Genomic DNA, 18,445 nt, shown 5'->3' on the forward strand with positions numbered 1-18,445 from the left:
CCAGACATTAAAGTTCACATCCATGCAAATCTGAAATCCCTTCCTAAATCTTTCCAGCAAGTAACTGGCAAAGCTATAGTGACATTAGAAACTAGCACGGCTGAGGAATGGATGGTAGGCTATCTCTTTTGTTGATCTGCCACATTATTCCTTTATTCATATTATAGCACAGTGGTTTCATGATCTCTTTCACAAAGTCTCACTTCCCTGTGTCGTGACCCCCTTCAGAACGACTGTGGTCCTTGCGGTCTACACGTCCGGTCATTAATAACACCTGCTTTCTCAGTTTTCCTTGCCAAACAGAGCAGTGCGTTCCTGTCATCCTGACACAACTTAATTCCCCTTATTTATCTTCAGGCACCAAGGCGGACATAGGCAGAATAACTGTTTTGGAGAAAAAACGACAAAGAATTATAGATGGTGTGTTCTTGATGACAGGGCCATTTGTTTCTCAAATAAGAATCAAGACAAAGTTCATCATCACTTTTATACACAAACTCTTATGCTGACTCTTTTGTCCTCAAACTTCGGTCTAAGGCAAGAATGGATAATTTGGGTACTCTCAATGAGTGCGGCCCGCACTGGTATGAATCAGGTCCAACTCGTAAGGATTAAAATCACTAAAACTGGGAGAAATTGGACAATCTTAACTGCTGTCACCCATGGGGGCTGTGCAAGAATAATGTTTCAAGCTTGCATGTGTCAGTCGGGTGCACGACAGCTGCGCTGTTGGTTGTTCGGACAGGGCAACGTGCCGCGGTGGCTGCTTTGGATGAATGTAATAATTTCTCATTCATATTTTTGCTTTTCACTAAAAAACCTTCCCACGCATGTTCAGTGTCTGGCCCTCAAGGGGTATCGACAAATATTTTATGACCCTCACGATCAGCAAATATATCCATCCCAGATTTCAGGGATTTGAGTGGGCAGTATAAAGTACTGGAACCTAGGCATTAAATACATTTGTGTTTGGGATAATTTTAACATTGTGAAGATGCTAAATTCAAGAGAATAAGACCCTAATTTCATATTTCATTTTTTGGTGCTAATATGATTGTCAGACCAATCCGCACCATGTGAGGAAAAAGTTAAAAGTGTGTTATCAAAAGGGCAAGTTTGAAAACAACAGGGGTACATGAAGACATACAAGTGAATGCTGACAGAGCCAGTTTTATCAGAACTGGACAGCATGTATAAATGCAGTACACAACACTGACTGTTTTTTTTTTAATTTAAAGTATGGAAAGGACTCAATATAACCAAGGAGTTTGTACTGTGGTTACAAGCAAAGGTGGGTAGTAATGGGTTTCATTAACTCTGTTATATTTTCTTAAGTACAGTAATTTTGGGGATAAATTGTACTTGTCAGAATAGTTTTAATGCAACATACCTTTTATTTGATTATTTCTGTTAAGAAGCAACAGTACTTTTACTACGTTACGCTGAGCTACATTCCACTTGCTACTTTTATTTTAATGAATCTATTATTGCTTGGGCACGATGGACGACTGGCTAGCACATCTGCCTCACAGTTCTGAGGACCGGGGTTCAAATCCCGGCCCCGCTTGTATGGAGTTTGCATGTTCTCCCGGTGCCTGCGTGGGTTTCCTCCCACATCCCAAAAATATGCATGGTAGGTTAATTGAATTGGTGAATATGAGCGTGAATGGTTGTTTGTTTCTATGTGCCCTGCGATTGGCTGGCGACCAGTTCAGGGTGTACCCCGCCTCTCGGACGGAGTCATCTGGGATAGGCTCCACCACGCCCGCGACCCTAGCGAGGATAAGCGGTACAGGAAATGAATGATTTTAATAAAACGTGAACCTAGAATGACTCCAACTGTTTGTCATGGGAGTACATTTTCCGGTTTCCGGTTTGCACGAGTTGCCGTCGCTGGCTGAAAGTAATCTGTCAGGGCGGTTTACTTTCACTTTCACTTTACACTAATTACACGTATCTATGGAGCAGCAAAGTGTCCGGCCAACAAGGCGACACAGTCCGTGTACATCAGCCCGGGTCTGAAAGTACCAAAAATGTGCTGGCCCTGACACACAAATTGCAGATTAACATAGCAGTTAGCCGTGGATCGTTAGCCTCGGCTAGTCCAATCTGCTCACAGGGGAGGCAGAGGAACGAGGGTCGCGAGTGGCGCAAAGTCAGTGAAAGTAAGGCATGGCTATTTCTGCTTGATGGTTGTCATCAAGAGGAAAACATTGTTCTCTCCCATTTTTGTCTCACAGGGTTTCTCCATGTATGTTTGTTACAAAACTTTCAATGGGAAGTTATAACACAGTCTAACATAATTACAACACATTGGAACTGCTTAAGTCATCAAATCTTGTGAGCCCTCAGTTTAGTTCAAGTTAAAAAAGTGCTTCATGTGTTTTTATTATTGTTTTAAATTTTTTTTTACACTTGCATGGAAGTTAAAAACGTTAAAATGTGACTCAGAATATAGTCTATACAGTTAATGGTTTCTTGATGGCCACAGTTTGACCCTAGACAAGCAAATTGGATGTGCATCACTAAACTGATTGTGTTCAAAATTTGAACTTTGATTGTAATGTATGCTCTTCTCTGGAATGATACTTGGGCCTCCATAATTTATAATCTATCAAGCATATTTACTCTCAAGCAATGAAAAGTGTATGATTCGCTTCACAATTTTGCAATATATAACTTGGGAGTCAATGAACACGATGGACTCTACAGCCTTAACTGTTCACACAGTATTTATGTAGGTCCCATTGCGGCAGGAGCACCAGTACAGTATCTCCTCATTCAAATTGACGCAGCTCCACCTCCACTGACAGTGAGAAATGGATTTAATAGCCAGAGAACAGCTTGTCAGCAGTCTAAAAAACACAACGTGAGGAGACTTTGTGCACTCATCCCCTGTATCCCCAAGAATCTGAATTGGGAGAGATATTGTACAGATTGGAAAATACCTGTCGACATTGCGTTCTATTTTTTCCCCTCGCTGCAAGGTATATTTATTATTCATTGCCTATTCATTGTGAAGCCACATGCAGTAGCCCATAGGAATTACATACAGTATAATGTGTGAAGGAAGGATGTATAATAAATTGAACGTAGTGTTTGATTCGATCTGTTGAGATCACAGGCTTTTTACACGCCAGACATTTTGAGTTGTCGTCGCAGGATCAGCGTCGGTGGATTTACCCAAAGGGAGTGACATATCTCAGGTGGTCAAGCAGCTGACTAGCAATCGGAAGCTCGGTAGCTCAATCCCAAGTGAAGGAAAAGGATGGTTAGTTAATTTCTAACCAGAGGTTGTTCATGAATGCTTGGAGATTCTAATGCTGAGCTGAAATGCTTACAAAAATAAAAATGGACCATTATACCCTGATTAAGACAGCAATCAACAAAGAGCATTCATGTATTCCCCTACACAGTCTGTGAGAAGTACTGATCATGAGATTATAGGAATCAGATTTAAAGCTTTGCAAGTGATAGTCCATCAGAATATTAGAACGATTACATGATGTATGTATGATGAAATGCCACTCTACACCAATGCAAACTACAGCCATATATGAAAATGTTTAAATCAAGAAATAATATAAATGTGCTTTATTATCTTAGTATATGCAGACTGTGATATTATTTAATAAAACTGCTGGTGAGTGTTTAAGTGCAGTCCATTTACCATAATATGAACTGACAACACATAATGTTGAGTCTGAATAAAAGCTACGTCCGTGGTTCTTGCGTAGTATCTACTGATTATTGGAACCGAGACATTTTTAATGTTTGCTTTACCATTTTGCTTCTCCTGGACGAATAAATATATATATATTTTTTTTATGGTTGTTACACAATAGTGCTGTAACATTTGTATTACAAACTAACGTTCACCAAAACGACCACACATGGCTTTAATTACTTATTACTATTTTAAATATAGAAAATGGATGGATTGATAGGCATCCAATTTTGTATTACATACTTTACATTTGAGTGCTTAAATAACATTTATGCATATACAGTGTGTTTTAGTAAAGTAGTATTCATGTTGGGAAATATCTACCCTAAATAGTACTGTATTTTATGCTCAGACATATAAAGGTTGAGTTTTAGAAACAAACTTATTGCTTGGATGTGAAAACCAAGAGCATTCTGATGATTCAATGCATTTTTATTACGTGCTTCATGTGTGTTATACTGCACTTTTGTACAACAGATTTATTGTAACTGAAATGACGCAATGGAAGCTCGGTTGGTGTGAGGCTCTCTTCGCCATAATTGTGCAGAGTCTTGTCTGGCTGTTGTCTCTCCAGGGGAACAGCAGGCAGCTCAGGGGCGTGTTGTTATATTTCACACTTAATGATGTGCAAGGCATCCTTGCCTCTTATCTGCGCCACTATTTTAGTCGCTGACACACTATAAATTACATTTTAACAGCAAAATTGAAGATCCTGCATGAGTGAATGCCTCATGTAATGTTTCCTTAGGTAATCCCCATATTTATAGTTTTTTTGTTTGTTTTGTTTTTTTGCATTCATTAAATTTTACTATACATTTTAGTCATAATAATAATTATTTGGGTTTGGTGGCAACACTAATATCTTATTTAAGTGGGTGGAAATAAATGAAAGATCCCTATGCCTTTGTCTAGGAGAACAATCCCATGCACACTTTGTGATATTGTCTGATGAGATCTATTTCAGTGGGGGGGGGGGGGGGACATGCCTTGAATTTAAATTTTCCAAGTGCATTTCTAAGGATTGCTAGAATATCTAAATTAAAGCAGTTGGTTCTGGATTTCACATAAATTTGCAGGAAAAATACACAATGCTAAAACGAAACACTGCACTCACATCTAATGATGCAAACCTCACATAAAAAAAACAGCCTGTTATGATTAAACTTAGGAAGTATTGACATTTGAGTAGTTACTCTTGGCTTAATGACAGTGAAATTAGAGTTAATCCATTTTGGTAATAAAGGCTTCATGTGATGCTCCAAAATAATAATAATAATAATAAAATAGAAACTGTTTTGGTTCACTGAACTACTTAAATTCTTGGAAGCTTCACTGTGCTTGCATGTTGACAGTAACATGAATGTTTTGACAGCTCCCTGGTGACCTTCGTCAAAGCGCAGGGAACAGCGAGTTATGGCCTCAGCACTGTCATTTGAAAGAAATATATTTACAGTTCACAATGTTAGTCCCCCACAGGAGGTAGCAGTCTTATCAAGCACTGGAAAAGAATGGAGCTTCTATTTTCATTAGATGAACAGCTTTCCACATAGGCTTACATTCTCACACATCTAAAGTATGATTTGATTAAAACCTCTGGATAGAATTTGCAATGTCAAACAGTAATCAAAAGTAAGTCCTCAGGAAGTCTTATCTTCGCACTGACAAATAATGACTAAACCCTATGATGCACAATAAGGATCTTTATAAAACCGAAGGGTATAAACAACCTAAAGTTGAAAGTTTAATCTCTGATTTTGTTGTAAAGAGAAGTTCTAATTTCTTTGAGAAGTTCACATGTAGCTTTTGTTTTCTCATTCACTCAAAATGACTGGTGCCTGCCTATTCAACCCATATTGTCTCACATTCACCTTTAAATTGTGGGCTACTTCTAACTTCATTTAACATAAAAAAATACACGAAAATAAATAACTAAAAATATATATATATATTTTTAAATTATTACTTTAACAACTAAACTCATTCTAAGCAGGATTATGGTTTTAATATACTCTATCACATTGCATCTCATACCATAATTCATTGCTCATAGTGCAAAGTGCTTTTTGTATTAAGCCTCGACATCAAATGTCATTTATTTTAATATCACCTCCTGTTAATAAAGTTTTTCCTGAGCCTATTCTGTCAAGTTTTATGCTGTATCCTGTCTTACTGTACTCACTAAAATTTGATACATTTGCTTTCAATATATCTAAAGTTAGCTTGTCAGGTTAAAATATATATATTTTGATGCCCCCTATGATGCTCCCAGGAGCGACACGCCTCATGCTGGCTCATGCAAGATTAAACCACAGAAGCAAGTATGCATACAGTATACCCAGTCTGAATAACATTCTTAAACAATCATAAGTAAAGCATCATGTGAAGATAGTTGTAGTTTAATTCACACTTTCAGTAGATGCCTGTGGGGTAATCTTTATCTGTATCACTGAATGGCAACTGTGCCACAGTATGTTAAAAATTATGAACCCAGTAGGGTTCTTAGTGCTAATGACAAATTTACCATGTTGAAACGGTATTTATGTTACAAAGACTGCCAATAGATCTTGGAAATGCCCAAATGTAAATATGTTTTCTTTTCACGTGCTTACTGTATGATTGATTCTTATTTTTATTGAACCATAGGTGTGATCATGTCTTTTGTTTTTCACTCAACTTAATTACGTATTCATTGTTTTTCCTAAGGCGGCACGGTGGACGACTGGTTAGAGCGTCAGCCTCACAGTTCTAAGGTCCCGGGTTCAATCCCCGGCTCCGCCTGTGTGGAGTTTGCATGTTCACCCCGTGCCTGCGTGGGTTTTCTCCGGGCACTCCGGTTTCCTCCCACATCCCAAAAACATGCATTAATTGGAGACTCTAAATTGCCTGTGTGAATGTGAGTGCGGATGGTTGTTTGTATGTATGTGCCCTGCGATTGGCTGGCAACCAGTTCAGGGTGTACCCCGCCTCCTGCCCGATGACAGCTGGGATAGACTCCAGCACCCCCGCGACCCTAGTGCGGAGAAGCGGCTCAGAAAATGGATGGATGGATTTTTTTCCCAATATTGTTTTCTTTCAAGCGGCACGGTGGCTTGCATGAATTGAAGACTCTACATTACCCGTAGGTGTGAATGTGAGTGCGAATGGTTGTTTGTTTCAATGTGCCCTGTGATTGGCTGGCAACCAGATAGCTGGGATAGGCTCCAGCACGCCCGTGACCCTAGTGAGGATAAGCGGAACGGAAGATGAATGAATGAAAAATTGTTTCCTAATATTCTTATTTTTCAAGCGGCACAGTGAAAAAACTGGTTAGCACATCTGCCACACAGTTCTGAGGACCGGGGATCAAATCCCGGCCCTGCCTGTGTGTAGTTCGCATGTTCTCCCCGTGCCTGTGTGGGTTTTCTCCTGGTACTCCGGTTTCCTCCCACATCCCAAAGACATGCATGGTAGGTTGATTGAAGACTCTAAATTGCACTTAGGTGTGTATGTGTGCGCGAAGGGTTGTTTTTTTATATGTGCCCTGCGATTGGCTGGCGACCAGTTCAGGGTGTACGCTGCCTCTCACCCGAAGATAGCTGAGATAGGCTCCGACACGCCCGCGACCCTTGTGAGGATAAAGCGGTACAGTAAATGGATGGATGGATGTTTTCTTTCATCTCGTATTTAGATTGTTTTAATAAGACATTGAATTGTCTTGTCGCCCTACTGCTATTAAAAAAGACTAGCTAGTGCCTGTAATAGTTTTCTTATAATTGTACATTGTCATGAGCGGTGCCCTGCAGTCCTTTTTGTTGGAGCCTGGTGGCGCTTTGTGCCCCTCTCACCCTCTCTTTCTCCCTCCCTCTCTCTCCTCACAGTAATCAGCACCATCTCGGCTGCGCACACGTCATCAAGCAGCCCTCATCATCACCTGCATAAAAGCCTGCCAGAACCCGGAAACTCTCGCCGGAGTATTAACGCTCTCTTGCGGTACCACGGCTCCTCAGTCTCCACGAAAACTTACTCAATCCCTTGTGTCCTCTCTGACCTCTGTGTCTCTCCTTGTCCTCAGTGTTCCCTCTGTGTTCCTCACATCCACGACGTCAAGCCAGCCGCATGTCCTCGCCACCCCCTGCCACATGTTCCATGCCTCAACAAACCGCCAGCATATCTCAAGGACCATCTCCATTCCCCTTTGTTCAATAAAAACGTTTCATCACAACCTCTCAGCCTCCCCCTGCTCTTGGGTCCTGTCTGGATCAACTCCTGACAGAATACTGCGGCTAGAATGGACCCAGCAATCCCGGAGGCGCTAAAACATGCACTCACCCACCAAGGCGCCCACATAGACAAGCCAAAAAAAGACTCTCCAAGAAATCATGGAATCCCTACACTGCCTCACGCAACAAGTATCCCTCCTTTCCTCGAAGATGCAATCCAAACATCCTCTTGTAAGTATTCCTTCCGAGCCCGCAGCCTCCGAGCCACCCCGCTTCCCGTACAAAGAACCTCATGTCCCTCCGCCCGAGCCCTACTCTGGGGACCTAGGTGCATGTAGCCAGTTTCTAATTAATTACTCACTCGTTTTCAATCTTCAACCATACAGTTATCCCACCGAACAAGCCAAGGTTGCATTCGTCACTAACCTTCTCCGCAGCCAAGCAGCCAAATGGAAATAAATCTCTGCTTCCCCTTATCGACCCCTTGTTTCAACCCGTCTGTGATGCCCACCTATTCACCAAATTGGACCTACGAAACGCCTACCACCTCATCTGTATCCAAGAGGGGGATGAATGGAAAACTGCTTTCAATACCCCTCTCGGACACTTTGAATACCAAGTCATGCCATTTGGATTAACCAACACCCCCGCTGTCTTCCAAACCTTCCTTAATGACGCTCTCTGTGATATGTTGAACCGGTTTGTTTTTGTTAATTTGGATGGCATTCTCATGTTCTCCCGCTCCCCTGAAGAACATCGCAGTCATGTACGCCAAGTCCTCCAGCACCTCCTTGAAAACCGCCTGTATGTCAAACTCGAAAAGTGTGAATTCCACCTCTCCTCCATACACTTCCTAGGCTGTCTCCAAAGGACAACTACAACCCCTCCCTGGCAAGATCCAAGCAGTCGTTAACTGGCCCACTCCCACCAACCGTAAAGAACTACAACGTTTCCTTGGATTCACCAACTTCTACCATTGATTCATCTGTAATTACAGCAAGGTCGCTATTCCCCTCACCAGCCTTACATCCACCAGCTCCCCCTTTCAGTGGACCCTAGCAGCATCCCAAGCATTCAGTCAACTCAAGACCCTGTTTACCTGTGCTCCTATTCTTCGCCATCCCTCCAGTTCGTGGTGGAGTTTGACGCCTCGGATGCAGGACCAGGGGCCGTTCTCTCGCAGTGGGACCCACGACCCAGAAACTTCACCCCTGCGCATTTTTTTCCCGTCGCCTGTCCCCTTCCAAGAGGAACTACGACATCGGCAACCTAGAGCTGCTGGCCATTATAAAGGCCTTGGAAGAGTGGAGGCACTGGCTGGAGGGGACTGAAATGCCGTTTATCATTTGGACTGACCACAAGAATCTCGCTTACCTCCGTTCCGCCAAAAGCCTTAACACATGGTCCAGAGGAGTGTTCCTGGATTTCCTGGAAGCTGATTTTGGATGACTCCCTTCTTCATGACTTTTATGCAGCTCACCCGGGGAAACCTGGTAGGATGCCAGGGGTGTCATGAGCGATGCCCTCCAGTCCTTTTTGTTGGAGCCTGGTGGCGCTTTGCGCCCCTCTGTGTTCCCTCCGTGTTCCTCGCACCCCCAAAGTCAAGCCAGCCGCCTGTCCTCGCCACCGCCTGCCACACGTTTCATGCCTCAAAAACCCACCAGCATAACTCAAGGACCATCTCCATTCCCCTTTGTTCAATAAAAACTTTTCATCATAACCTCTCAGCCTCTACCTGCCCTTGGGTCCCGTCTGGATCAACTCGTGACATACGTAATCATGTTACATTTTTTTTTCATGTTTTTGTTTTTTAAGCCTGAGCTCTGAAAACTGTTAGAGCAATGGCTTTTTGTGCAGCAGACCAAAATCAATATTAAAAGAGCCGAACCTCCTTGAACAACAATGCAAAGCAGCAGCCTTTCTGGCATTTTTATGTTTTGTTGCACCACGGTGGAGCTCATCCAGAAAGTGGAACAAGACTCTGCTCAGAGACACTCATTGATAGAACAGCAGTGGACCAAGTGGGGTCTTGTAATCTCCTACTGTCTTTCCCTGGCTCACTCTCAAAGGATGTGGGGGCAGTGCACAGGTGATGTGAAGCCAGGAACAAGAGTGGAAGGGAGGGGAGAACGACAGGAAATGAGACTGGAGGCTACATGAATAACACAGGCAGATGAATTTCTTGCCGTCTGAGTGAAAAACATTCTTTCAGCAGCACTGGAAATAGGCAGGAAAATGGTGCTTCTACATCCAAGATCTCGTGTTGCATTCAAGTCAAATGGGACACCGCAATTCAGACTATGAAATTGCAGATCGTGTCAGACAACATTCTTGCACAAGTGACAACACCAGGCACTTAAAGGTGATGCATACATACATTATGTAAGTAAATGAAATGTGTATACTGTAAAGGGACGGGACAGAACATTAAAAACACAAGTCTAATTATTCTGTTCAACATTTCGGGGCATTTTAATGACCTGAAAATGTGAATTAAATAATCAGAAAAAAATTAAATAAATGAACAAAAATTAAACCACACATGACTAAAATGCTCAAGCTGGGCTGAGAACAAAATTATATAAATATGAGCCCACTCTAAAGGCCTTCTCACAGATAGAGATTCCAAGTATTCAAATACAGCCAGAGTTAAGTTTTCAATAAATTGGTCCTGTCTTCATGTGGCACAGTAGAAAGCAACAATTCTCTCTAGCTATCTTAAGACAAAGGTCATGCTTGGAACAAAAACAATGTAATAATTTTATAAATCTACAAATTTAGCAGTCATGCAGCTATCTGAGACCGTGGTCCTCAGTCGGAAAAGGGTGGCATGCCCTCTCCAGGTCAGGATGAGATCCTGCCCCAAGTGGAAGAGTTCAAGTATCTTGGGGTCTTGTTCACAAGTGAGGGAAGAATGGAATGGGAGATCCACAGGCGGATCGGTGCAGCATCTGCAGTGATGCGGACTTTGTATCGGTCCGTTGTGGTAAAGAAGGAGCTAAGCCGAAAGGCGAAGCTCTCGATTTACCGGTCGATCTACGTTCCTACCCTCACCTATGGTCACAAGCTGTGGGTCGTGACCGAAAGAACAAGATCCCGGATACAAGCGGCTGAAATGAGTTTCCTCCGCAAGGTGTCTGGGCTCTCCCTTAGAGACCGGGTGAGAAGCTCAGTCATCCGGGAGGATCTCAGAGTAGAGTCGCTGCTCCTCCACATCGAGAGGAGCCAGATGAGGTGGCTGGGGCATCTGATTCGGATACCTCCCGGACACCTCCCTGGTGAGGTGTTCCAGGCACGTCCCACCGGGGGCAGACCCCGGGGACGACCCAGGACACGCTGGAGAGACTACGTCTTTTGGCTGGCCTGGGAACGCCTCGGGATCCCCCTGGAAGAGCTGGATGAAGTGGCTGTGGAGAGGGAAGTCTGGGCGTCCCTGCTAAAGCTACTGCCCCCGCGACCCGACCCGGATAAGCAGTAGAAAATGGATGGATGGATGAACGCAGCTATGGAACTTAATGCTCAATATTAAAATGAAATTAAAAAATTTCCTTCTGATTTACAATGTAAAAACAAAGCAAAGAGAGATGTACATATATTTTGTGTGCAGAAAAGGTGATTCAAGGCCTCCTTTCTAAACATCGTTTTTGTCCCTTAGGACATTCTGGTCTTGAGTGTAATGACTCTTGGTGCACACCTCCCGAGACAAATTGCCACTGACCCCCATGGATTTTACAGGGCTCACTCGATTTGAAATGGACTATTCAATTTCCCACAGGGAGCCCTGCCACTTTCTCACCATGCATCATTGGAAATTAAGCCACTTTTGGTTTTCCCTGGTCACAATATTGTACCAATAGTCAACCTATATTCCGAATATACCTTTAATTAAGGGTTAACATTAATTAGTGGCTTGTGTCAATCAATGATAATCACAATGATTCTATGATGCATAGTACATACTCAAGTAGGCACTGCATCGAGATGATCATGCTAATTATCAGAGGTAGGCATGTCATGATAATACAGTATGTGACTTATTTTTTCAGTCTGTCGATGCCCATGGCATGCCCGAGGTTATATCATTCACAGGAACATATTACACAACACTGACATAATCTTGTGACAAGTGACAACAATGATGTCAGGAAGTCATGATTAGGTGCTGAAAAAAATAACTGTGAAGCAATAACAACAAAGTCCTCCTGCTTCTAAGCTTAGGCTAAGTAAAAAAAATAAAAAAAAATAAAAAGCTATCAACTTGAAATGTTGCTTGGTAAGAAAGAATGGATAAATATGGCAGGCCCGTAATTATTCATACCCTAGCCTAGATTTTAGTAAATTTTAAGTACATTTTGATTTACTGGCGACCGGTTCCGGGTGTACCCCGACTCCTGCCCGAAGATAGCTGGGATAGGCTCCAGCAGCCCGCGACCCTAGTGAGGAGAAACGGTAAAGAAAATAGATGGATGGATGGATGATTTACATTTGCATTATTTTGGGGGATTTTACAAAAAGTTCGATATCCAAAATTATTTACACCCTTTGTCAATGTGTTAATGCTCTAACATATTGGTTCTTAACCTGGATACGATCGAACCCCAGGGGTTCAGTGAGTCAGTCTTGAGTTCAGCAGAGGTCAAGAAGACACACAAACTGGGCCTCCTTCACCAACAGTGCATACGCCCAGGTTTGTGCGTCAATGTGTGTACTTGAATTTGTTCGTACTCTGCAAACAAATTTATAACCTCCTCAGACCATGCGTACGCACAAATAATCAATTATCAGTTTTCGAAAAAATGTCAAACACACATCTTTTACCTAAGATGCACAAGGTATTGAAACTACAGTCATTTATCAATACATCCATTTTCTGTACCGTTTTATCCTCACATGGGTCGCGGGCGTGCTGGAGCCTATCCCAGCTATCTTCGGGCGAGAGGCGGGGTACACCCTAAACTGGTCACCGGCCAATCGCAGGGCACATAGAAACAAACAACCATTCGCGCAAACATTCACACCTAAGGGCAATTTAGAGTCTTCAATCAACCTACCAGGCATGTTTTTGGGATGTGGGAGGATGCAGCGCGCAGGCACAATCTTGTCATTCAGAATGAATTCTGATTCACTAACATACGAATGGTGGTGTGAAGAAAGTTGTCCGTTACGCACATGGTATGAATCTGATGGTAATTTTGCATATATACTCAACTTGTAATAACATTTCCATACATTTATTATTGAATGAGGCCCACTGTGTGTGTGTGTGCGTGTGTGTGCCTGTGCGTGTGTGTGTGTGTCGATTTCGTTCACCCCACTCATATGGTTCGTGACAACTCTTCAGAACAACAATACTCTCAGCCTTTTGGCGTCACCAAATCGTAGAAAGCCTATGAGATACTCATACTGTTTGTTACAACATATCTTTCTGAGTAATTCTTTTCAAAGATGGTGTACATAAAAACAAGGAAAAGAAATTGTGAGAGAGAGTGGCCCTTGCCAAGGTGGAGTCCAGAATTCCTGAACATCTCTGTAAGGCAACAGCAAAAGTTACATTGATTTGCAGTAAATATCCATTGAGTCAGGTTTTTGATTGTTAAGAGAAATTCATGATTTGTTGGTTTTATGAGCAAATGATGCATGTTGCACTTTGTGCAAAGATATCCTCCAATATGTGCCTGTGTTGTTAATTAAAAAAAATAAAATAAATCACATTTTATTTTTTCCATTAAAAGGGATTTGGTGAAGGCACATACAATAGTTGTAGGGTGCAGTACCTCCAACAAGGTTAAAAACTACTGCTCTAACGATTTAACTATTTTTTATGAGAATGCTCTAGAGTTTGCTAGATCTTACCAGTATCTTTTCAAAATGGTGAAAAAAATATTGTTTACTCAAAGCTGTCTGATAAGATCACTGACATTATATGTAGCAAGCATCTTCATCATCATCATCATAACACTAATAAAAATAATAAATTGTAACAATAATCATTATAATAATAATAATATCCACAAAATATACAGTAAACGAAATCACTCATTATTTTACCGATTCTAAAATACAAATACAACATGTCAACAGGGTAACATGACAGATTAATAATCGAAGATGAATGTACTATTAGAGATGGTGGCCCTTTGACGCCAGCTAAATCCCATAAATCAGCCAACAAAATGTATTGTGGGCTCACTGACAGCGTGAATTTGATTGCATCGCCTTTACAATAAATCATCACAGTAATGGGCAGCTTTGAATCCTTGGGCCCTGCCAGCTAAAATGGCCCAAAATGTAACTAAAACAAACATCCAATGCAGGTAATACATTTAAGCAACTTTAAGTAGAAATAGAGGACTCTAGCGGAACAGGAAATGGCCTTCCTCCTCCTAAAATTCATCCTCTTCTATCGGCAGGCCGAGAAACACAGTTTATCATCACCGTAGTCTCAGAGAGGTATTGACAAACAGTATTGAGCTCAAGTAAATCTTCAATTCTGCTTTGGAGCCCAACGAGCCTTGTCGTTATTGATCACCCCCTCCCCTTTATTCTGCATTTTCTTTTATTCTTTTTTTAGGCTGAAAGAATTATGTCTGTCATCTTTTATTATAAGTATCACTAAGGAGAGCCACAGACTACCATTCATACAAATTCTCCTCTTGTAATAAAAGATGATGTGAAGCAGTATACAGTGTTGTTGAAAGGTGCCTGTGAGGCTGGGACAATATTCACAAGGCAAATATGGCGAGTATAGTGAGTTTGTTTTCCTATAGGTTGAGGTGGAATTTAACCAACATAAAAAAAGTTGTACTATACTTCTGGGTTTCACTGTCTAAATCAGTCACTGTAATTCCATCTGAAGCCCAATTCATTGTTGTATTCATATTGTTAACCTTTCAGGTTTATGTTGAAACTCTACAATCATATTATTCTGTGAATACAGTGAGACTAGAAACATTTGTTTTTGCTTGAAAACACAGTTTGATACTTGGATTCTTACCTACTCCAATCGTGTGATGCAGTTATTATAACTTCTTTACTATGCAACATTGACACATACTGTACATATGCTGGTAGACTGTGAACCTAAAGATAAATCCAACAAATGTGTCACTTTTGGGTCATAGTTTTTCCCCACCAGTGCGTCATTTCTTTTTGCAGATTTGTAACAAGGGGACATGAGTAATCTAACATGTGAAAGCCTTCTTTGATGCGATGCATAACAATGGGCCATTGGGTAAAAAATAAAAAAAGGAATCGATTGGTATGCAGGAAGAAATTGAGTTAGTTTTCGGGGAACGTTCCGAGGCAACATCACAACCAAAAATTCATTTTTCACAAAAGTCCGAAAGGCCACTTAGTCTCAGGTGGTATTAAATGTGAGTGTGTTCTCTTGATGGATCAACACTGTCGGAGATGAGCACTCGCTCTCATAAAAGGGAGGCTGGTTTTTATTCAAATAATACAATACATTTATCAAGTTATTGTTTATTTAAAACGACGAAGCGCATGTGTGCTTACAAGTGTAATCCTTTGAGACGGTCAGTGGAGCTGAACAGATTTCGCTGTCAGTCTTCCTGGTTTGGTGTGGTACATGCTAATTTACCACAGTTGCTTGAAGACGAGCTTAACCGACAATAAATTCCAAACAATCAACCACAAATCACCAACTGGAATGACAGTCAATAGAGCACAGATGAAGTAAAAAAGAAATTATTTGGATCAATAACATGAACAGCACCGACTTTTTTTTTTTTTTTTTTGTGTTATGTCTGACAGATTCATGCATTCAATAGAGGTTATCTTATTTTATCTTTTATGTTATTTTATCCTGTTCACTGAGAAATTAACATGTAATGTATTCTTCCTAGACTGAAAAAAGTCAACAAAAATGGATGGATTTGTTGACGTTAGCTGCTAAAACACCTTTTGGCGTAGTCATGATTACTTACAGTAAGCAAAATATAACCTCCTTAGCAATGTTAATAACAAAAATAGACAGAAGTTTGAAACTTCTATTAATAGCTTAATACTAAATAAATACTATTGGTCTCACAAATAAGTGACAGCAAAGCAATATTTTTTCCATGTGATAAGATGACCATTTTGGAGTAAAATATAAATACATTTACAGTGCTCATCAAAATGAGTAGTGCACAGTACACCCAAAATTATTCTGTCAGTAAACCTTGAGGTTTTTTTCAGAATCAATACTTTCTCAGCCACAGCATACTGTGCTTCAAAATATGCTTCCAAATGTGGGTCATTGATTGCAAATGAGATTTGTCTATGTGTACGCACAAAGTATTATTGTTATATTATCATTATCATTATAGCTATCTATATCTTAGTTTTCCACAGACATTGTATATATGCTTAATTTCATTTTAAATAAAAGTACTATGGTGTTTAAATGGAACATTGCTGTATATTTGTTTTATTTCTCTCTCTCTCTCTCTCTCTCTTTTTATATATATATATATATATATATATATATATATACACACAAATATATATATATATATACACACACAGTGGGTACGGAAAGTATTCAGAAACCCTTAAAATTTTCACTCTTTGTTATATTGCAGCCATTTGCTAAAATCATTTAAGTTAATTTTTCTTCATTAATGTACACACATCACCCCATATTGACAGAAAAAAATTTGAATTTTTTAAATTTTTGCAGATTTATTAAAAAAGAAAAACTGAAATATCACACAGCCATTAGTATTCAGACCATTTGCTCAGTATTTAGTAGAAGCACCCTTTTGAGCTCATACAGCCATGAGTCTTTTTGGGAATGATGCAACAAGTTTTTCACACCTGGATTTGGGGATCCTCTGCCATTCCTCCTTGCAGATCCTCTCCAGTTTTGTCAGGATGAATGTTGGTGGACAGCCATTATCAGGTCTCTCCAGAGATGATCAATTGGGTTTAAGTCAGGGCTCTGGCTGGGCCATTCAAGAACAGTCACAGAGTTGTGACTGGTGGAGGGCTGCAGTGATGGTTGACTTTCTAGAACTTTCTCCCATCCCCCGACTGCATCTCTGGAGCTCAGCCACAGTGATCTTTGGGTTCTTCTTTAGCTCTCTCACCAAGGCCTTCTCCCCCGATTGCTCAGTTTGGCCGGAGGGCCAGCTCTAGGAAGGGTTCTGGTCATCCCAAACGTCTTCCATTTAAGGATTATGGAGGCCACTGTGCTCTTAGGAACCTTAACTACAGCAGAAATGATATTGTAACCTTGGCCAGATCTGTGCCTTGCCACAATTCTGTCTCTGAGCTCTTCAGGCAGTTCCTTTGACCTCATGATTCTCATTTGCTCTGACATGGACTGTGAGCTGTAAGGTCTTATATAGACAGGTGTGTGGCTTTCCTAATCAAGTCCAATCGATATCATCAAACACAGTTGGATTCCAATGAAGGTGGAGAACCATCTCAAGGATGATCAGAAGAAATGGACAGCACCTGAGTTAAATATATGAGTGTCACAGCAAAGAGTCTGAATACTTAAGGCTGTGTGATATTTCAGTTTTTCTTTTTTAATAAATCTGCAAAAATTTCAACAATTCAGTTTTTTTCTGTCAATATGGGGTGCTTTGTGTTCATTAATGAGGGAAAAAATTAACTTAAATTATTTTAGCAAATGGGCGCAACATAACAAAGAGTGACACATTTAAGGGGGTCTAAATACTTTCCGTAACCCCTGTATATCCATCCATCCATTTTCTGAGCCGCTTCTCCTCACTAGGGTCGCGGGCGTGCTGGAGCCCATCCCAGCTATCATCGGGCAGGAGGCGGGGTACACCCTGAACTGGTTGCCAGCCAATTGCAGGGCACATACAAACAAACAACCATTCACACTCACATGCACACCTAGGGGTAATTTCGAGTCTCAAATTCATCCATGTTTTGGGGATGTGGGAGGAAACCGGAGTGCCCGGAGAAAACCCATGCAGGCACGGGGAGAACATGCAAACTCCACACAGGCGGGGCCGGGGATTGAACCCCACTCCTCAGAACTGTGAGGCTGACGCTCTAACCAGTCGCCCACCGTGCCGCACCCCTGTATATATATACTGTAGATGGATGGATGGATGGATGGATGGATAGATGGATAGATTAGATAGATAGATAGATAGATAGATAGATAGATAGATAGATAGATAGATAGATAGATAGATAGATAGATAGATAGATAGATAGATAGATAGATAGATAGATAGATAGATAGATAGATAGATAGATAGATAGATAGATAGATAGATAGATAGGTAGATAGAAAGAAAGATAGATCTGTATGTGTGATTGACTGACTCCCCAAAACCCTCAACAGGATAAGCGCTATTGAAAATGGATGGATTATTGCAATATAAATGTATCTTTGTTTGATCAGTAAGGCTAGTTTGGGTGTAATGTATATTTTGACATTATGAAATGGCATTGCCTTTTGTCTATGTGTTTGTGCCGTCCAGCCACAGTGTGAGTCAATCAGCTCCTTGCAGGTACTTGTCTGACTTGGATT

At 41.1% G+C, this 18,445-nt stretch overlaps 1 protein-coding gene and 1 long non-coding RNA gene across 26 annotated transcripts in view; one reads left to right on the forward strand and one right to left on the reverse strand.

Moving 5' to 3' along the window:
• Nucleotides 1–7,919, forward strand: part of LOC133486282 (uncharacterized) — a 29,888-nt gene extending 21,969 nt beyond the window's left edge. The window contains exons 4-5 of the long non-coding RNA XR_009790982.1: nucleotides 7,585–7,696; nucleotides 7,779–7,919. This is a non-coding gene — a long non-coding RNA (uncharacterized LOC133486282). The remainder of the gene's footprint in view (nucleotides 1–7,584; nucleotides 7,697–7,778) is intronic.
• LOC133486280 (neurexin-1a-like) overlaps nucleotides 1–18,445 on the reverse strand; it is a 254,088-nt gene that overhangs the window by 210,054 nt on the left and 25,589 nt on the right. The gene's annotated exons all lie outside the window — the stretch shown is intronic.

Source organism: Phyllopteryx taeniolatus, chromosome 11 (assembly GCF_024500385.1).
Source record: "Phyllopteryx taeniolatus isolate TA_2022b chromosome 11, UOR_Ptae_1.2, whole genome shotgun sequence".
NCBI lineage: Eukaryota > Metazoa > Chordata > Actinopteri > Syngnathiformes > Syngnathidae > Phyllopteryx > Phyllopteryx taeniolatus.